Below are 22,563 nucleotides of genomic sequence, written 5' to 3' on the forward strand. Positions count from 1 at the left end.
TAAATATTACATTTTTCAAACCAAAAATTCCAACAAGTAAAGGCAAACAATAATCTTACAGCTCAGGAAGGTCAAACTGAAATTTGAACAGGGATCACTGGATTAAGTGTTCAAGGTGCCTACCATTACATTATGGACGGCTTCTGTACTAGTGTGAAGTTTCCATTGTTACCGAAGATAATTCCTCAGTTTGCCGCTTATATGTTATTGCAAAAAGATACCCCATGTGGTAAGGAATATCCAACAAAGTTTAAAGTCATATAACTGCTTTGGGCAACATCCTTTCCAAGCAGTTTTAAATATGCAAATGTTTACCAAAATATGAAATTAATAAAATGCTGTTCATCTTAGTTTGCGTAATATTAAAAACTACCATATTTCAAAATTGCTGCAGCAATTTGTGCTTTTTTTTTTGCATGAGTGGTTCTATGATGTAAGGGTTAGCACTTGGGCCTTTGAATCCAGCTATCTGAGTTCAAATCGCTGAGGGGCCATTTTACAAATATATCAGGGTTTTTTTCAAACACATTTCAGAAGGATTACTCAAGACACTACATTTTTAAATCTTCTGTTTACTGATAATGTAAATGGGGCATAATTTAATTAACAAGCCTCCATAAACCATGAGTAGAGGAATCAAAAGTGGGGTATTACTGCGATTGAAGAAATACAGTTTTGATCTTAACCTTGAAACTGAAAAAGGAAACAAACTTCACACTGATTTTCAATGGTAATTCCACAACCAAAAAATACTCTCATTTGATTAGACGTATCATAGGTATTAATCTTGTTTTCTCTTTCAAAATAATTAACATATGAAATGCACTGTAGAAGTTAAGAATATGGTCAGAAAGAAATGAGCAAAAAGAAACTATCTCATTTCCTGGACATAGAGAAGATAGAGGAAAATCTACTTGTGTTAAAATGTGGATAGACAACATCTGTTTCTGATTTTCACCTCTACAGATTCAATATTTAATCATTTGTATTTTATATTTTCATGGAGCTACAAAGAAAGATATGGCTACATACACATCGATGGCTATATACAAGTTTATATGTATAAGTATATAAAGTGAAGATTATATTTTCTGAGACTAAAATTCTCAAAAGTCAATGGCATATTAAATTCTAAAAGGTTGGAAGGTCCCACCGAGATTTGAACTCGGATCACTGGATTCAGAGTCCAGAGTGCTGACCATTACAACATGGAACCCTCCATGAGTTTAGATTTTTTGCCATTGTGAAAGAAATGAATGCCTCAGTGGGTAGCTTTATTGTTGCTGCAAAAACTATATCCCAATTGGATATTAATAGTAAAAAGAGTTATAATGCTATTTGTATTTTTTGAATGGCATCCTTCCATAAGTATTTTAAATATGTAAAAGTTTACCATATTATGAAAGTTATAAAATGTTGTTCGTTTTTGATTGTACAACAATAAAACCTTTTAAATTTACAAATTGCTGCAGCAGTATCTCTGTCTCTGGTAGAGGTGGTTCCATGGTATAATGGTTAGCTCTTTGAAATTTGAATTCAATTATCTGACTTCATCTTTAGTGGGCCGTTTTGTTGCTCATGAACTACTACTCATCTGTCAGCTTTGCTCATTGATTGCACACAGCAAATACCAGTAGGCTGAAATAGTCATTACATTATTGTTTTCTAAATGTCTTTCAGCTGTTTGCAAGTTGTAGAAACTCAAAATGTGCAATACATGTGACACAAAGGTCTTGTCAAAATACCTAGACATTTTTAAATCATATCCTGTTTTTCTCAAACACATTTCAGAGAGCTAATTCACAACACTACCTTTTTAACCTTCCTGTTATTGATCAGGACAAGATAGCACATTTTAAAGTAGACGCAGTCCTCAAAACAAAACTAGAGGAATCAAAATTGCAGCATTATTGAGATACAAGATTTGTCATTCTGAACATTAGTGTTGGACTTGTGTAGTAGAAAGGTCCTCAGACAGATTTTCAAGAGTCAATCTGCAATCATAAAGTATAATCTTTTGATTAGATGTATTATAGGTAGATACTGATCTGATTTTCTTTTCACCACTATACACAACTCATGCGCACTGTATAAATCAGCTATATTGTTACAAAAACAATGAGCAAAAAACAACTATCTCAATTTCTGAATATATAGAAAAAAGAGGAAAAGATACTCATGATTCAAATGTGGATAGGCATCAACTCTTTGTTATTTTCACCTCTACTAGCTATGTTTAGTTATGATTTATATGTTTATATTTTAATATAGTCATACACACTTGCACTGCTACATATGCATAAATACTTATCTATAGGGTAATAAGTCACAGTAAGTTCTTAAATATTACATTTTTCAAACCAAAAATTCCAACAAGTAAAGGCAAACAATAATCTTACAGCTCAGGAAGGTCAAACTGAAATTTGAACAGGGATCACTGGATTAAGTGTTCAAGGTGCCTACCATTACATTATGGACGGCTTCTGTACTAGTGTGAAGTTTCCATTGTTACCGAAGATAATTCCTCAGTTTGCCTCTTATATGTTATTGCAAAAAGATACCCCATGTGGTAAGGAATATCCAACAAAGTTTAATGTTATATAACTGCTTTGGGCAACATCCTTTCCAAGCAGTTTTAAATATGCAAATGTTTACCAAAATATGAAATTAATAAAATGCTGTTCATCTTCGTTTGCGTAATATTAAAAACTACCATATTTCAAAATTGCTGCAGCAATTTGTGCTTTTTTTTTTAGCATGTGTGGTTCTATGATGGTTAGCACTTGGGCCTTTGAATCCAGCTATCTGAGTTCAAATCGCTGTGGGGCCATTTTACAAATATATAAGGGATTTTTTCAGACTCATTTCAGAAGGATTACTCAAGACACTACATTTTTAAATCTTCCGTTTACTGATAATGTAAATGGGGCACAATTTAATTAACAAGCCTCCATAAACCATGAGTAGAGGAATCAAAGGTGGGGTATTACTGCGATTGAAGAAATACAGTTTTGATGTTAACCTTGAAACTGAAAAAGGAAACAAACTTCACACTGATTTTCAATGGTAATTCCACAATCAAAAAATACTCTCATTTGATTAGACGTATCATAGGTATTAATCTTGTTTTCTCTTTCAAAATAATTAACATATGAAATGCACTGTAGAAGTTAAGAATATGGTCAGAAAGAAATGAGCAAAAAGAAACTATCTCATTTCCTGGACATGGAGAAGATAGAGGAAAATCTACTTGTGTTAAAATGTGGATAGACAACATCTGTTTCTGATTTTCACCTCTACAGATTCAATATTTAATCATTTGTATTTTATATTTTCATGGAGCTACAAAGAAAGATATGGCTACATACACATCAATAGCTATATACAAGTTTATATGTATAAGTATAGAAAGTGAAGATTATATTTTCTGAGACTAAAATTCTTAAAAGTCAATGGCATATTAAATTCTAAAAGGTTGGAAGGTCCAACCGAGATTTGAACTCGGATCACTGGATTCAGAGTCCAGAGTGCTGACCATTACAGCATGGAACCCTCCATGAGTTTAGATTTTTTGCCATTGTGAAAGAAAAGAATGCCTCAGTGGGTAGCTTTATTGTTGCTGCAAAAACTATATCCCAATTGGATATTAATAGTAAAAAGAGTTATAATGCTATTTGTATTTTTTTAATGGCATCCTTCCATAAGTATTTTAAATATGTAAAAGTTTACCATGTTATGAAAGTTATAAAATGTCGATCGTTTTTGATTGTACAACAATAAAACCTTTTACATTTACAAATTGCTGCAGCAGTATCTCTGTCTCTGGTAGAGGTGGTTCCATGGTATAATGGTTAGCTCTTTTAAATTTGAATTCAATTATCTGACTTCATCTTTAGTGGGCCGTTTTGTTGCTCATGAACTACTACTCATCTGTCAGCTTTGCTCATTGATTGCACACAGCAAATACCAGTAGGCTGAAATAGTCATTACATTATTGTTTTCTAAATGTCTTTCAGCTGTTTGAAAGTTGTAGAAACTCAAAATGTGCAATACATGTGACACAAAGGTCTTGTCAAAATACCTAGACATTTTTAAATCATATCCTGTTTTTCTCAAACACATTTCAGAGAGCTAATTCACAACACTACCTATTTAACCTTCCTGTTATTGATCAGGACAAGATAGCACATTTTAAAGTAGACGCAGTCCTCAAAACAAAACTAGAGGAATCAAAATTGCAGCATTATTGAGATACAAGATTTGTCGTTCTGAACATTAGTGTTGGACTTGTGTAGTAGAAAGGTCCTCAGACAGATTTTCAAGAGTCAATCTGCAATCATAAAGTATAATCTTTTGATTAGATGTATTATAGGTAGATACTGATCTGATTTTCTTTTCACCACTATACACAACTCATGCGCACTGTATAAATCAGCTATATTGTTACAAAAACAATGAGCAAAAAACAACTATCTCAATTTCTGAATATATAGAAAAAAGAGGAAAAGATACTCATGATTCAAATGTGGATAGGCATCAACTCTTTGTGATTTTCACCTCTACTAGCTATGTTTAGTTATGATTTATATGTTTATATTTTAATATAGTCATACACACTTGCACTGCTACATATGCATAAATACTTATCTATAGGGTAATAAGTCACAGTAAGTTCTTAAATATTACATTTTTCAAACCAAAAATTCCAACAAGTAAAGGCAAACAATAATCTTACAGCTCAGGAAGGTCAAACTGAAATTTGAACAGGGATCACTGGATTAAGTGTTCAAGGTGCCTACCATTACATTATGGACGGCTTCTGTACTAGTGTGAAGTTTCCATTGTTACCGAAGATAATTCCTCAGTTTGCCGCTTATATGTTATTGCAAAAAGATACCCCATGTGGTAAGGAATATCCAACAAAGTTTAATGTTATATAACTGCTTTGGGCAACATCCTTTCCAAGCAGTTTTAAATATGCAAATGTTTACCAAAATATGAAATTAATAAAATGCTGTTCATCTTCGTTTGCGTAATATTAAAAACTACCATATTTCAAAATTGCTGCAGCATTTTGTGCTTTTTTTTTTAGCATGTGTGGTTCTATGATGGTTAGCACTTGGGCCTTTGAATCCAGCTATCTGAGTTCAAATCGCTGTGGGGCCATTTTACAAATATATAAGGGATTTTTTCAGACTCATTTCAGAAGGATTACTCAAGACACTACATTTTTAAATCTTCCGTTTACTGATAATGTAAATGGGGCACAATTTAATTAACAAGCCTCCATAAACCATGAGTAGAGGAATCAAAGGTGGGGTATTACTGCGATTGAAGAAATACAGTTTTGATGTTAACCTTGAAACTGAAAAAGGAAACAAACTTCACACTGATTTTCAATGGTAATTCCACAATCAAAAAATACTCTCATTTGATTAGACGTATCATAGGTATTAATCTTGTTTTCTTTTTCAAAATAATTAACATATGAAATGCACTGTAGAAGTTAAGAATATGGTCAGAAAGAAATGAGCAAAAAGAAACTATCTCATTTCCTGGACATGGAGAAGATAGAGGAAAATCTACTTGTGTTAAAATGTGGATAGACAACATCTGTTTCTGATTTTCACCTCTACAGATTCAATATTTAATCATTTGTATTTTATATTTTCATGGAGCTACAAAGAAAGATATGGCTACATACACATCAATAGCTATATACAAGTTTATATGTATAAGTATAGAAAGTGAAGATTATATTTTCTGAGACTAAAATTCTTAAAAGTCAATGGCATATTAAATTCTAAAAGGTTGGAAGGTCCAACCGAGATTTGAACTCGGATCACTGGATTCAGAGTCCAGAGTGCTGACCATTACAGCATGGAACCCTCCATGAGTTTAGATTTTTTGCCATTGTGAAAGAAAAGAATGCCTCAGTGGGTAGCTTTATTGTTGCTGCAAAAACTATATCCCAATTGGATATTAATAGTAAAAAGAGTTATAATGCTATTTGTATTTTTTTAATGGCATCCTTCCATAAGTATTTTAAATATGTAAAAGTTTACCATGTTATGAAAGTTATAAAATGTCGTTCGTTTTTGATTGTACAACAATAAAACCTTTTACATTTACAAATTGCTGCAGCAGTATCTCTGTCTCTGGTAGAGGTGGTTCCATGGTATAATGGTTAGCTCTTTTAAATTTGAATTCAATTATCTGACTTCATCTTTAGTGGGCCGTTTTGTTGCTCATGAACTACTACTCATCTGTCAGCTTTGCTCATTGATTGCACACAGCAAATACCAGTAGGCTGAAATAGTCATTACATTATTGTTTTCTAAATGTCTTTCAGCTGTTTGAAAGTTGTAGAAACTCAAAATGTGCAATACATGTGACACAAAGGTCTTGTCAAAATACCTAGACATTTTTAAATCATATCCTGTTTTTCTCAAACACATTTCAGAGAGCTAATTCACAACACTACCTATTTAACCTTCCTGTTATTGATCAGGACAAGATAGCACATTTTAAAGTAGACGCAGTCCTCAAAACAAAACTAGAGGAATCAAAATTGCAGCATTATTGAGATACAAGATTTGTCGTTCTGAACATTAGTGTTGGACTTGTGTAGTAGAAAGGTCCTCAGACAGATTTTCAAGAGTCAATCTGCAATCATAAAGTATAATCTTTTGATTAGATGTATTATAGGTAGATACTGATCTGATTTTCTTTTCACCACTATACACAACTCATGCGCACTGTATAAATCAGCTATATTGTTACAAAAACAATGAGCAAAAAACAACTACCTCAATTTCTGAATATATAGAAAAAAGAGGAAAAGATACTCATGATTCAAATGTGGATAGGCATCAACTCTTTGTTATTTTCACCTCTACTAGCTATGTTTAGTTATGATTTATATGTTTATATTTTAATATAGTCATACACACTCGCACTGCTACATATGCATAAATACTTATCTATAGGGTAATAAGTCACAGTAAGTTCATAAATATTACATTTTTCAAACCAAAAATTCCAACAAGTAAAGGCAAACAATAATCTTACAGCTCAGGAAGGTCAAACTGAAATTTGAACAGGGATCACTGGATTAAGTGTTCAAGGTGCCTACCATTACATTATGGACGGCTTCTGTACTAGTGTGAAGTTTCCATTGTTACCGAAGATAATTCCTCAGTTTGCCGCTTATATGTTATTGCAAAAAGATACCCCATGTGGTAAGGAATATCCAACAAAGTTTAAAGTCATATAACTGCTTTGGGCAACATCCTTTCCAAGCAGTTTTAAATATGCAAATGTTTACCAAAATATGAAATTAATAAAATGCTGTTCATCTTAGTTTGCGTAATATTAAAAACTACCATATTTCAAAATTGCTGCAGCAATTTGTGCTTTTTTTTTTGCATGAGTGGTTCTATGATGTAAGGGTTAGCACTTGGGCCTTTGAATCCAGCTATCTGAGTTCAAATCGCTGAGGGGCCATTTTACAAATATATCAGGGTTTTTTTCAAACACATTTCAGAAGGATTACTCAAGACACTACATTTTTAAATCTTCTGTTTACTGATAATGTAAATGGGGCATAATTTAATTAACAAGCCTCCATAAACCATGAGTAGAGGAATCAAAAGTGGGGTATTACTGCGATTGAAGAAATACAGTTTTGATCTTAACCTTGAAACTGAAAAAGGAAACAAACTTCACACTGATTTTCAATGGTAATTCCACAACCAAAAAATACTCTCATTTGATTAGACGTATCATAGGTATTAATCTTGTTTTCTCTTTCAAAATAATTAACATATGAAATGCACTGTAGAAGTTAAGAATATGGTCAGAAAGAAATGAGCAAAAAGAAACTATCTCATTTCCTGGACATAGAGAAGATAGAGGAAAATCTACTTGTGTTAAAATGTGGATAGACAACATCTGTTTCTGATTTTCACCTCTACAGATTCAATATTTAATCATTTGTATTTTATATTTTCATGGAGCTACAAAGAAAGATATGGCTACATACACATCGATGGCTATATACAAGTTTATATGTATAAGTATATAAAGTGAAGATTATATTTTCTGAGACTAAAATTCTCAAAAGTCAATGGCATATTAAATTCTAAAAGGTTGGAAGGTCCCACCGAGATTTGAACTCGGATCACTGGATTCAGAGTCCAGAGTGCTGACCATTACAACATGGAACCCTCCATGAGTTTAGATTTTTTGCCATTGTGAAAGAAATGAATGCCTCAGTGGGTAGCTTTATTGTTGCTGCAAAAACTATATCCCAATTGGATATTAATAGTAAAAAGAGTTATAATGCTATTTGTATTTTTTGAATGGCATCCTTCCATAAGTATTTTAAATATGTAAAAGTTTACCATATTATGAAAGTTATAAAATGTTGTTCGTTTTTGATTGTACAACAATAAAACCTTTTAAATTTACAAATTGCTGCAGCAGTATCTCTGTCTCTGGTAGAGGTGGTTCCATGGTATAATGGTTAGCTCTTTGAAATTTGAATTCAATTATCTGACTTCATCTTTAGTGGGCCGTTTTGTTGCTCATGAACTACTACTCATCTGTCAGCTTTGCTCATTGATTGCACACAGCAAATACCAGTAGGCTGAAATAGTCATTACATTATTGTTTTCTAAATGTCTTTCAGCTGTTTGCAAGTTGTAGAAACTCAAAATGTGCAATACATGTGACACAAAGGTCTTGTCAAAATACCTAGACATTTTTAAATCATATCCTGTTTTTCTCAAACACATTTCAGAGAGCTAATTCACAACACTACCTTTTTAACCTTCCTGTTATTGATCAGGACAAGATAGCACATTTTAAAGTAGACGCAGTCCTCAAAACAAAACTAGAGGAATCAAAATTGCAGCATTATTGAGATACAAGATTTGTCATTCTGAACATTAGTGTTGGACTTGTGTAGTAGAAAGGTCCTCAGACAGATTTTCAAGAGTCAATCTGCAATCATAAAGTATAATCTTTTGATTAGATGTATTATAGGTAGATACTGATCTGATTTTCTTTTCACCACTATACACAACTCATGCGCACTGTATAAATCAGCTATATTGTTACAAAAACAATGAGCAAAAAACAACTATCTCAATTTCTGAATATATAGAAAAAAGAGGAAAAGATACTCATGATTCAAATGTGGATAGGCATCAACTCTTTGTTATTTTCACCTCTACTAGCTATGTTTAGTTATGATTTATATGTTTATATTTTAATATAGTCATACACACTCGCACTGCTACATATGCATAAATACTTATCTATAGGGTAATAAGTCACAGTAAGTTCTTAAATATTACATTTTTCAAACCAAAAATTCCAACAAGTAAAGGCAAACAATAATCTTACAGCTCAGGAAGGTCAAACTGAAATTTGAACAGGGATCACTGGATTAAGTGTTCAAGGTGCCTACCATTACATTATGGACGGCTTCTGTACTAGTGTGAAGTTTCCATTGTTACCGAAGATAATTCCTCAGTTTGCCGCTTATATGTTATTGCAAAAAGATACCCCATGTGGTAAGGAATATCCAACAAAGTTTAATGTCATATAACTGCTTTGGGCAACATCCTTTCCAAGCAGTTTTAAATATGCAAATGTTTACCAAAATATGAAATTAATAAAATGCTGTTCATCTTAGTTTGCGTAATATTACAAAACTACCATATTTCAAAATTGCTGCAGCAATTTGTGCTTTTTTTTTTGCATGAGTGGTTCTATGATGTAAGGGTTAGCACTTGGGCCTTTGAATCCAGCTATCTGAGTTCAAATCGCTGAGGGGCCATTTTACAAATATATCAGGGTTTTTTTCAAACACATTTGAGAAGGATTACTCAAGACACTACATTTTTAAATCTTCTGTTTACTGATAATGTAAATGGGGCATAATTTAATTAACAAGCCTCCATAAACCATGAGTAGAGGAATCAAAAGTGGGGTATTACTGCAATTGAAGAAATACAGTTTTGATCTTAACCTTGAAACTGAAAAAGGAAACAAACTTCACACTGATTTTCAATGGTAATTCCACAACCAAAAAATACTCTCATTTGATTAGACGTATCATAGGTATTAATCTTGTTTTCTCTTTCAAAATAATTAACATATGAAATGCACTGTAGAAGTTAAGAATATGGTCAGAAAGAAATGAGCAAAAAGAAACTATCTCATTTCCTGGACATAGAGAAGATAGAGGAAAATCTACTTGTGTTAAAATGTGGATAGACAACATCTGTTTCTGATTTTCACCTCTACAGATTCAATATTTAATCATTTGTATTTTATATTTTCATGGAGCTACAAAGAAAGATATGGCTACATACACATCGATGGCTATATACAAGTTTATATGAATAAGTATATAAAGTGAAGATTATATTTTCTGAGACTAAAATTCTCAAAAGTCAATGGCATATTAAATTCTAAAAGGTTGGAAGGTCCCACCGAGATTTGAACTCGGATCACTGGATTCAGAGTCCAGAGTGCTGACCATTACAACATGGAACCCTCCATGAGTTTAGATTTTTTGCCATTGTGAAAGAAATGAATGCCTCAGTGGGTAGCTTTATTGTTGCTGCAAAAACTATATCCCAATTGGATATTAATAGTAAAAAGAGTTATAATGCTATTTGTATTTTTTGAATGGCATCCTTCCATAAGTATTTTAAATATGTAAAAGTTTACCATATTATGAAAGTTATAAAATGTTGTTCGTTTTTGATTGTACAACAATAAAACCTTTTAAATTTACAAATTGCTGCAGCAGTATCTCTGTCTCTGGTAGAGGTGGTTCCATGGTATAATGGTTAGCTCTTTGAAATTTGAATTCAATTATCTGACTTCATCTTTAGTGGGCCGTTTTGTTGCTCATGAACTACTACTCATCTGTCAGCTTTGCTCATTGATTGCACACAGCAAATACCAGTAGGCTGAAATAGTCATTACATTATTGTTTTCTAAATGTCTTTCAGCTGTTTGCAAGTTGTAGAAACTCAAAATGTGCAATACATGTGACACAAAGGTCTTGTCAAAATACCTAGACATTTTTAAATCATATCCTGTTTTTCTCAAACACATTTCAGAGAGCTAATTCACAACACTACCTTTTTAACCTTCCTGTTATTGATCAGGACAAGATAGCACATTTTAAAGTAGACGCAGTCCTCAAAACAAAACTAGAGGAATCAAAATTGCAGCATTATTGAGATACAAGATTTGTCATTCTGAACATTAGTGTTGGACTTGTGTAGTAGAAAGGTCCTCAGACAGATTTTCAAGAGTCAATCTGCAATCATAAAGTATAATCTTTTGATTAGATGTATTATAGGTAGATACTGATCTGATTTTCTTTTCACCACTATACACAACTCATGCGCACTGTATAAATCAGCTATATTGTTACAAAAACAATGAGCAAAAAACAACTATCTCAATTTCTGAATATATAGAAAAAAGAGGAAAAGATACTCATGATTCAAATGTGGATAGGCATCAACTCTTTGTTATTTTCACCTCTACTAGCTATGTTTAGTTATGATTTATATGTTTATATTTTAATATAGTCATACACACTCGCACTGCTACATATGCATAAATACTTATCTATAGGGTAATAAGTCACAGTAAGTTCTTAAATATTACATTTTTCAAACCAAAAATTCCAACAAGTAAAGGCAAACAATAATCTTACAGCTCAGGAAGGTCAAACTGAAATTTGAACAGGGATCACTGGATTAAGTGTTCAAGGTGCCTACCATTACATTATGGACGGCTTCTGTACTAGTGTGAAGTTTCCATTGTTACCGAAGATAATTCCTCAGTTTGCCGCTTATATGTTATTGCAAAAAGATACCCCATGTGGTAAGGAATATCCAACAAAGTTTAATGTCATATAACTGCTTTGGGCAACATCCTTTCCAAGCAGTTTTAAATATGCAAATGTTTACCAAAATATGAAATTAATAAAATGCTGTTCATCTTAGTTTGCGTAATATTACAAAACTACCATATTTCAAAATTGCTGCAGCAATTTGTGCTTTTTTTTTTGCATGAGTGGTTCTATGATGTAAGGGTTAGCACTTGGGCCTTTGAATCCAGCTATCTGAGTTCAAATCGCTGAGGGGCCATTTTACAAATATATCAGGGTTTTTTTCAAACACATTTGAGAAGGATTACTCAAGACACTACATTTTTAAATCTTCTGTTTACTGATAATGTAAATGGGGCATAATTTAATTAACAAGCCTCCATAAACCATGAGTAGAGGAATCAAAAGTGGGGTATTACTGCAATTGAAGAAATACAGTTTTGATCTTAACCTTGAAACTGAAAAAGGAAACAAACTTCACACTGATTTTCAATGGTAATTCCACAACCAAAAAATACTCTCATTTGATTAGACGTATCATAGGTATTAATCTTGTTTTCTCTTTCAAAATAATTAACATATGAAATGCACTGTAGAAGTTAAGAATATGGTCAGAAAGAAATGAGCAAAAAGAAACTATCTCATTTCCTGGACATAGAGAAGATAGAGGAAAATCTACTTGTGTTAAAATGTGGATAGACAACATCTGTTTCTGATTTTCACCTCTACAGATTCAATATTTAATCATTTGTATTTTATATTTTCATGGAGCTACAAAGAAAGATATGGCTACATACACATCGATGGCTATATACAAGTTTATATGTATAAGTATATAAAGTGAAGATTATATTTTCTGAGACTAAAATTCTTAAAAGTCAACGGCATATTAAATTCTAAAAGGGTGGAAGGTCCCACTGAGATTTGAACTCGGATGACTGGATTCAGAGTCCAGAGTGCTGACCATTACAGCATGGAACCCTCCATGAGTTTAGATGTTTTGCCATTGTGAAAGAAATGAATGCCTCAGTGGGTAGCTTTATTGTTGCTGCAAAAACTATATCCCAATTGGATATTAATAGTAAAAAGAGTTATAATGCTATTTGTATTTTTTGAATGGCATCCTTCCATAAGTATTTTAAATATGTAAAAGTTTACCATATTATGAAAGTTATAAAATGTTGTTCGTTTTTGATTGTACAACAATAAAACCTTTTAAATTTACAAATTGCTGCAGCAGTATCTCTGTCTCTGGTAGAGGTGGTTCCATGGTATAATGGTTAGCTCTTTGAAATTTGAATTCAATTATCTGACTTCATCTTTAGTGGGCCGTTTTGTTGCTCATGAACTACTACTCATCTGTCAGCTTTGCTCATTGATTGCACACAGCAAATACCAGTAGGCTGAAATAGTCATTACATTATTGTTTTCTAAATGTCTTTCAGCTGTTTGAAAGTTGTAGAAACTCAAAATGTGCAATACATGTGACACAAAGGTCTTGTCAAAATACCTAGACATTTTTAAATCATATCCTGTTTTTCTCAAACACATTTCAGAGAGCTAATTCACAACACTACCTTTTTAACCTTCCTGTTATTGATCAGGACAAGATAGCACATTTTAAAGTAGACGCAGTCCTCAAAACAAAACTAGAGGAATCAAAATTGCAGCATTATTGAGATACAAGATTTGTCATTCTGAACATTAGTGTTGGACTTGTGTAGTAGAAAGGTCCTCAGACAGATTTTCAAGAGTCAATCTGCAATCATAAAGTATAATCTTTTGATTAGATGTATTATAGGTAGATACTGATCTGATTTTCTTTTCACCACTATACACAACTCATGCGCACTGTATAAATCAGCTATATTGTTACAAAAACAATGAGCAAAAAACAACTATCTCAATTTCTGAATATATAGAAAAAAGAGGAAAAGATACTCATGATTCAAATGTGGGTAGGCATCAACTCTTTGTTATTTTCACCTCTACTAGCTATGTTTAGTTATGATTTATATGTTTATATTTTAATATAGTCATACACACTCGCACTGCTACATATGCATAAATACTTATCTATAGGGTAATAAGTCACAGTAAGTTCTTAAATATTACATTTTTCAAACCAAAAATTCCAACAAGTAAAGGCAAACAATAATCTTACAGCTCAGGAAGGTCAAACTGAAATTTGAACAGGGATCACTGCATTAAGTGTTCAAGGTGCCTACCATTACATTATGGACGGCTTCTGTAATAGTGTGAAGTTTCCATTGTTACCGAAGATAATTCCTCAGTTTGCCGCTTATATGTTATTGCAAAAAGATACCCCATGTGGTAAGGAATATCCAACAAAGTTTAATGTTATATAACTGCTTTGGGCAACATCCTTTCCAAGCAGTTTTAAATATGCAAATGTTTACCAAAATATGAAATTAATAAAATGCTGTTCATCTTAGTTTGCGTAATATTAAAAACTACCATATTTCAAAATTGCTGCAGCAATTTGTGCTTTTTTTTTTAGCATGAGTGGTTCTATGATGGTTAGCACTTGGGCCTTTGAATCCAGCTATCTGAGTTCAAATCGCTGTGGGGCCATTTTACAAATATATAAGGGATTTTTTCAAACTCATTTCAGAAGGATTACTCAAGACACTACATTTTTTAATCTTCTTTTTACTGATAATGTAAATGGGGCATAATTTAAATAACAAGCTTCCATAAACCATGAGTAGAGGAATCAAAAGTGGGGTATTACTGCGATTGAAGAAATACAGTTTTGATGTTAACCTTGAAACTGAAAAAGGAAACAAACTTCACACTGATTTTCAATGGTAATTCCACAATCAAAAAATACTCTCATTTGATTAGACGTATCATAGGTATTAATCTTGTTTTCTCTTTCAAAATAATTAACATATGAAATGCACTGTAGAAGTTAAGAATATGGTCAGAAAGAAATGAGCAAAAAGAAACTATCTCATTTCCTGGACATGGAGAAGATAGAGGAAAATCTACTTGTGTTAAAATGTGGATAGACAACATCTGTTTCTGATTTTCACCTCTACAGATTCAATATTTAATCATTTGTATTTTATATTTTCATGGAGCTACAAAGAAAGATATGGCTACATACACATCAATAGCTATATACAAGTTTATATGTATAAGTATATAAAGTGAAGATTATATTTTCTGAGACTAAAATTCTTAAAAGTCAATGGCATATTAAATTCTAAAAGGTTGGAAGGTCCCACCGAGATTTGAACTCGGATCACTGGATTCAGAGTCCAGAGTGCTGACCATTACACCATGGAACCCTCCATGAGTTGAGATTTTTTGCCATTGTGAAAGAAGAGAATGCCTCAGTTGGTAGCTTTATCGTTGCTGCAAAAACTATATCCCAATTGGATATTAATAGTAAAAAGAGTTATAATGCTATTTGTATTTTTTGAATGGCATCCTTCCATAAGTATTTTAAATATGTAAAAGTTTACCATATTATGAAAGTAATAAAATGTTGTTCGTTTTTGATTGTACAACAATAAAACCTTTTAAATTTACAAATTGCTGCAGCAGTATCTCTGTCTCTGGTAGAGGTGGTTCCATGGTATAATGGTTAGCTCTTTGAAATTTGAATTCAATTATCTGACTTCATCTTTAGTGGGCCGTTTTGTTGCTCATGAACTACTACTCATCTGTCAGCTTCGCTCATTGATTGCACACAGCAAATGCCAGTAGGCTGAAATAGTCATTACATTATTGTTTTCTAAATGTCTTTCAGCTGTTTGCAAGTTGTAGAAACTCAAAATGTGCAATACATGTGACACAAAGGTCTTGTCAAAATACCTAGACATTTTTAAATCATATCCTGTTTTTCTCAAACACATTTCAGAGAGCTAATTCACAACACTACCTTTTTAACCTTCCTGTTATTGATCAGGACAAGATAGCACATTTTAAAGTAGACGCAGTCCTCAAAACAAAACTAGAGGAATCAAAATTGCAGCATTATTGAGATACAAGATTTGTCATTCTGAACATTAGTGTTGGACTTGTGTAGTAGAAAGGTCCTCAGACAGATTTTCAAGAGTCAATCTGCAATCATAAAGTATAATCTTTTGATTAGATGTATTATAGGTAGATACTGATCTGATTTTCTTTTCACCACTATACACAACTCATGCGCACTGTATAAATCAGCTATATTGTTACAAAAACAATGAGCAAAAAACAACTATCTCAATTTCTGAATATATAGAAAAAAGAGGAAAAGATACTCATGATTCAAATGTGGATAGGCATCAACTCTTTGTTATTTTCACCTCTACTAGCTATGTTTAGTTATGATTTATATGTTTATATTTTAACATAGTCATACACACTTGCACTGCTACATATGCATAAATACTTATCTATAGGGTAATAAGTCACAGTAAGTTCTTAAATATTACATTTTTCAAACCAAAAATTCCAACAAGTAAAGGCAAACAATAATCTTACAGCTCAGGAAGGTCAAACTGAAATTTGAACAGGGATCACTGGATTAAGTGTTCAAGGTGCCTACCATTACATTATGGACGGCTTCTGTACTAGTGTGAAGTTTCCATTGTTACCGAAGATAATTCCTCAGTTTGCCGCTTATATGTTATTGCAAAAAGATACCCCATGTGGTAAGGAATATCCAACAAAGTTTAATGTTATATAACTGCTTTGGGCAACATCCTTTCCAAGCAGTTTTAAATATGCAAATGTTTACCAAAATATGAAATTAATAAAATGCTGTTCATCTTCGTTTGCGTAATATTAAAAACTACCATATTTCAAAATTGCTGCAGCAATTTGTGCTTTTTTTTTTAGCATGTGTGGTTCTATGATGGTTAGCACTTGGGCCTTTGAATCCAGCTATCTGAGTTCAAATCGCTGTGGGGCCATTTTACAAATATATAAGGGATTTTTTCAAACTCATTTCAGAAGGATTACTCAAGACACTACATTTTTAAATCTTCCGTTTACTGATAATGTAAATGGGGCACAATTTAATTAACAAGCCTCCATAAACCATGAGTAGAGGAATCAAAGGTGGGGTATTACTGCGATTGAAGAAATACAGTTTTGATGTTAACCTTGAAACTGAAAAAGGAAACAAACTTCACACTGATTTTCAATGGTAATTCCACAATCAAAAAATACTCTCATTTGATTAGACGTATCATAGGTATTAATCTTGTTTTCTCTTTCAAAATAATTAACATATGAAATGCACTGTAGAAGTTAAGAATATGGTCAGAAAGAAATGAGCAAAAAGAAACTATCTCATTTCCTGGACATGAGAAGATAGAGGAAAATCTACTTGTGTTAAAATGTGGATAGACAACATCTGTTTCTGATTTTCACCTCTACAGATTCAATATTTAATCATTTGTATTTTATATTTTCATGGAGCTACAAAGAAAGATATGGCTACATACACATCAATAGCTATATACAAGTTTATATGTATAAGTATAGAAAGTGAAGATTATATTTTCTGAGACTAAAATTCTTAAAAGTCAATGGCATATTAAATTCTAAAAGGTTGGAAGGTCCAACCGAGATTTGAACTCGGATCACTGGATTCAGAGTCCAGAGTGCTGACCATTACAGCATGGAACCCTCCATGAGTTTAGATTTTTTGCCATTGTGAAAGAAAAGAATGCCTCAGTGGGTAGCTTTATTGTTGCTGCAAAAACTATATCCCAATTGGATATTAATAGTAAAAAGAGTTATAATGCTATTTGTATTTTTTTAATGGCATCCTTCCATAAGTATTTTAAATATGTAAAAGTTTACCATGTTATGAAAGTTATAAAATGTCGTTCGTTTTTGATTGTACAACAATAAAACCTTTTACATTTACAAATTGCTGCAGCAGTATCTCTGTCTCTGGTAGAGGTGGTTCCATGGTATAATGGTTAGCTCTTTTAAATTTGAATTCAATTATCTGACTTCATCTTTAGTGGGCCGTTTTGTTGCTCATGAACTACTACTCATCTGTCAGCTTTGCTCATTGATTGCACACAGCAAATACCAGTAGGCTGAAATAGTCATTACATTATTGTTTTCTAAATGTCTTTCAGCTGTTTGAAAGTTGTAGAAACTCAAAATGTGCAATACATGTGACACAAAGGTCTTGTCAAAATACCTAGACATTTTTAAATCATATCCTGTTTTTCTCAAACACATTTCAGAGAGCTAATTCACAACACTACCTATTTAACCTTCCTGTTATTGATCAGGACAAGATAGCACATTTTAAAGTAGACGCAGTCCTCAAAACAAAACTAGAGGAATCAAAATTGCAGCATTATTGAGATACAAGATTTGTCGTTCTGAACATTAGTGTTGGACTTGTGTAGTAGAAAGGTCCTCAGACAGATTTTCAAGAGTCAATCTGCAATCATAAAGTATAATCTTTTGATGAGATGTATTATAGGTAGATACTGATCTGATTTTCTTTTCACCACTATACACAACTCATGCGCACTGTATAAATCAGCTATATTGTTACAAAAACAATGAGCAAAAAACAACTACCTCAATTTCTGAATATATAGAAAAAAGAGGAAAAGATACTCATGATTCAAATGTGGGTAGGCATCAACTCTTTGTTATTTTCACCTCTACTAGCTATGTTTAATTATGATTTATATGTTTATATTTTAATATAGTCATACACACTCGCACTGCTACATATGCATAAATACTTATCTATAGGGTAATAAGTCACAGTAAGTTCTTAAATATTACATTTTTCAAACCAAAAATTCCAACAAGTAAAGGCAAACAATAATCTTACAGCTCAGGAAGGTCAAACTGAAATTTGAACAGGGATCACTGCATTAAGTGTTCAAGGTGCCTACCATTACATTATGGACGGCTTCTGTAATAGTGTGAAGTTTCCATTGTTACCGAAGATAATTCCTCAGTTTGCCGCTTATATGTTATTGCAAAAAGATACCCCATGTGGTAAGGAATATCCAACAAAGTTTAATGTTATATAACTGCTTTGGGCAACATCCTTTCCAAGCAGTTTTAAATATGCAAATGTTTACCAAAATATGAAATTAATAAAATGCTGTTCATCTTAGTTTGCGTAATATTAAAAACTACCATATTTCAAAATTGCTGCAGCAATTTGTGCTTTTTTTTTTAGCATGAGTGGTTCTATGATGGTTAGCACTTGGGCCTTTGAATCCAGCTATCTGAGTTCAAATCGCTGTGGGGCCATTATACAAATATATAAGGGATTTTTTCAAACTCATTTCAGAAGGATTACTCAAGACACTACATTTTTTAATCTTCTGTTTACTGATAATGTAAATGGGGCATAATTTAAATAACAAGCTTCCATAAACCATGAGTAGAGGAATCAAAAGTGGGGTATTACTGCGATTGAAGAAATACAGTTTTGATGTTAACCTTGAAACTGAAAAAGGAAACAAACTTCACACTGATTTTCAATGGTAATTCCACAATCAAAAAATACTCTCATTTGATTAGACGTATCATAGGTATTAATCTTGTTTTCTCTTTCAAAATAATTAACATATGAAATGCACTGTAGAAGTTAAGAATATGGTCAGAAAGAAATGAGCAAAAAGAAACTATCTCATTTCCTGGACATGGAGAAGATAGAGGAAAATCTACTTGTGTTAAAATGTGGATAGACAACATCTGTTTCTGATTTTCACCTCTACAGATTCAATATTTAATCATTTGTATTTTATATTTTCATGGAGCTACAAAGAAAGATATGGCTACATACACATCAATAGCTATATACAAGTTTATATGTATAAGTATATAAAGTGAAGATTATATTTTCTGAGACTAAAATTCTTAAAAGTCAATGGCATATTAAATTCTAAAAGGTTGGAAGGTCCCACCGAGATTTGAACTCGGATCACTGGATTCAGAGTCCAGAGTGCTGACCATTACACCATGGAACCCTCCATGAGTTGAGATTTTTTGCCATTGTGAAAGAAGAGAATGCCTCAGTTGGTAGCTTTATCGTTGCTGCAAAAACTATATCCCAATTGGATATTAATAGTAAAAAGAGTTATAATGCTATTTGTATTTTTTGAATGGCATCCTTCCATAAGTATTTTAAATATGTAAAAGTTTACCATATTATGAAAGTAATAAAATGTTGTTCGTTTTTGATTGTACAACAATAAAACCTTTTAAATTTACAAATTGCTGCAGCAGTATCTCTGTCTCTGGTAGAGGTGGTTCCATGGTATAATGGTTAGCTCTTTGAAATTTGAATTCAATTATCTGACTTCATCTTTAGTGGGCCGTTTTGTTGCTCATGAACTACTACTCATCTGTCAGCTTCGCTCATTGATTGCACACAGCAAATGCCAGTAGGCTGAAATAGTCATTACATTATTGTTTTCTAAATGTCTTTCAGCTGTTTGCAAGTTGTAGAAACTCAAAATGTGCAATACATGTGACACAAAGGTCTTGTCAAAATACCTAGACATTTTTAAATCATATCCTGTTTTTCTCAAACACATTTCAGAGAGCTAATTCACAACACTACCTTTTTAACCTTCCTGTTATTGATCAGGACAAGATAGCACATTTTAAAGTAGACGCAGTCCTCAAAACAAAACTAGAGGAATCAAAATTGCAGCATTATTGAGATACAAGATTTGTCATTCTGAACATTAGTGTTGGACTTGTGTAGTAGAAAGGTCCTCAGACAGATTTTCAAGAGTCAATCTGCAATCATAAAGTATAATCTTTTGATTAGATGTATTATAGGTAGATACTGATCTGATTTTCTTTTCACCACTATACACAACTCATGCGCACTGTATAAATCAGCTATATTGTTACAAAAACAATGAGCAAAAAACAACTATCTCAATTTCTGAATATATAGAAAAAAGAGGAAAAGATACTCATGATTCAAATGTGGATAGGCATCAACTCTTTGTTATTTTCACCTCTACTAGCTATGTTTAGTTATGATTTATATGTTTATATTTTAACATAGTCATACACACTTGCACTGCTACATATGCATAAATACTTATCTATAGGGTAATAAGTCACAGTAAGTTCTTAAATATTACATTTTTCAAACCAAAAATTCCAACAAGTAAAGGCAAACAATAATCTTACAGCTCAGGAAGGTCAAACTGAAATTTGAACAGGGATCACTGGATTAAGTGTTCAAGGTGCCTACCATTACATTATGGACGGCTTCTGTACTAGTGTGAAGTTTCCATTGTTACCGAAGATAATTCCTCAGTTTGCCGCTTATATGTTATTGCAAAAAGATACCCCATGTGGTAAGGAATATCCAACAAAGTTTAATGTTATATAACTGCTTTGGGCAACATCCTTTCCAAGCAGTTTTAAATATGCAAATGTTTACCAAAATATGAAATTAATAAAATGCTGTTCATCTTCGTTTGCGTAATATTAAAAACTACCATATTTCAAAATTGCTGCAGCAATTTGTGCTTTTTTTTTTAGCATGTGTGGTTCTATGATGGTTAGCACTTGGGCCTTTGAATCCAGCTATCTGAGTTCAAATCGCTGTGGGGCCATTTTACAAATATATAAGGGATTTTTTCAAACTCATTTCAGAAGGATTACTCAAGACACTACATTTTTAAATCTTCCGTTTACTGATAATGTAAATGGGGCACAATTTAATTAACAAGCCTCCATAAACCATGAGTAGAGGAATCAAAGGTGGGGTATTACTGCGATTGAAGAAATACAGTTTTGATGTTAACCTTGAAACTGAAAAAGGAAACAAACTTCACACTGATTTTCAATGGTAATTCCACAATCAAAAAATACTCTCATTTGATTAGACGTATCATAGGTATTAATCTTGTTTTCTCTTTCAAAATAATTAACATATGAAATGCACTGTAGAAGTTAAGAATATGGTCAGAAAGAAATGAGCAAAAAGAAACTATCTCATTTCCTGGACATGAGAAGATAGAGGAAAATCTACTTGTGTTAAAATGTGGATAGACAACATCTGTTTCTGATTTTCACCTCTACAGATTCAATATTTAATCATTTGTATTTTATATTTTCATGGAGCTACAAAGAAAGATATGGCTACATACACATCAATAGCTATATACAAGTTTATATGTATAAGTATAGAAAGTGAAGATTATATTTTCTGAGACTAAAATTCTTAAAAGTCAATGGCATATTAAATTCTAAAAGGTTGGAAGGTCCAACCGAGATTTGAACTCGGATCACTGGATTCAGAGTCCAGAGTGCTGACCATTACAGCATGGAACCCTCCATGAGTTTAGATTTTTTGCCATTGTGAAAGAAAAGAATGCCTCAGTGGGTAGCTTTATTGTTGCTGCAAAAACTATATCCCAATTGGATATTAATAGTAAAAAGAGTTATAATGCTATTTGTATTTTTTTAATGGCATCCTTCCATAAGTATTTTAAATATGTAAAAGTTTACCATGTTATGAAAGTTATAAAATGTCGTTCGTTTTTGATTGTACAACAATAAAACCTTTTACATTTACAAATTGCTGCAGCAGTATCTCTGTCTCTGGTAGAGGTGGTTCCATGGTATAATGGTTAGCTCTTTTA

The 22,563-nt window shown here is 32.4% G+C and overlaps 9 non-coding genes across 9 annotated transcripts; all 9 read right to left on the reverse strand.

Moving 5' to 3' along the window:
* Positions 1-1,144: 1,144 nt before the first annotated feature.
* On the reverse strand, positions 1,145-1,216 carry TRNAQ-CUG (transfer RNA glutamine (anticodon CUG)). The gene has a single exon. It is a non-coding gene; the product is annotated as a tRNA-Gln (tRNA).
* Positions 1,217-3,480: 2,264 nt separating this feature from the next.
* Positions 3,481-3,552, reverse strand: TRNAQ-CUG (transfer RNA glutamine (anticodon CUG)). The gene has a single exon. It is a non-coding gene; the product is annotated as a tRNA-Gln (tRNA).
* A 2,264-nt stretch (positions 3,553-5,816) lies between these two features.
* TRNAQ-CUG (transfer RNA glutamine (anticodon CUG)) lies at positions 5,817-5,888 on the reverse strand. The gene has a single exon. It is a non-coding gene; the product is annotated as a tRNA-Gln (tRNA).
* A 2,268-nt stretch (positions 5,889-8,156) lies between these two features.
* On the reverse strand, positions 8,157-8,228 carry TRNAQ-CUG (transfer RNA glutamine (anticodon CUG)). The gene has a single exon. It is a non-coding gene; the product is annotated as a tRNA-Gln (tRNA).
* A 2,269-nt stretch (positions 8,229-10,497) lies between these two features.
* On the reverse strand, positions 10,498-10,569 carry TRNAQ-CUG (transfer RNA glutamine (anticodon CUG)). The gene has a single exon. It is a non-coding gene; the product is annotated as a tRNA-Gln (tRNA).
* Positions 10,570-15,174: 4,605 nt separating this feature from the next.
* TRNAQ-CUG (transfer RNA glutamine (anticodon CUG)) lies at positions 15,175-15,246 on the reverse strand. Its single transcript has one exon. It is a non-coding gene; the product is annotated as a tRNA-Gln (tRNA).
* A 2,263-nt stretch (positions 15,247-17,509) lies between these two features.
* On the reverse strand, positions 17,510-17,581 carry TRNAQ-CUG (transfer RNA glutamine (anticodon CUG)). The gene has a single exon. It is a non-coding gene; the product is annotated as a tRNA-Gln (tRNA).
* Positions 17,582-19,845: 2,264 nt separating this feature from the next.
* Positions 19,846-19,917, reverse strand: TRNAQ-CUG (transfer RNA glutamine (anticodon CUG)). The gene has a single exon. It is a non-coding gene; the product is annotated as a tRNA-Gln (tRNA).
* Positions 19,918-22,180: 2,263 nt separating this feature from the next.
* Positions 22,181-22,252, reverse strand: TRNAQ-CUG (transfer RNA glutamine (anticodon CUG)). Its single transcript has one exon. It is a non-coding gene; the product is annotated as a tRNA-Gln (tRNA).
* Between the last annotated feature and the right edge of the window lie 311 nt (positions 22,253-22,563).

This window comes from Pleurodeles waltl, chromosome 2_1, assembly GCF_031143425.1.
Source record: "Pleurodeles waltl isolate 20211129_DDA chromosome 2_1, aPleWal1.hap1.20221129, whole genome shotgun sequence".
Taxonomy (NCBI): Eukaryota; Metazoa; Chordata; class Amphibia; order Caudata; family Salamandridae; genus Pleurodeles; species Pleurodeles waltl.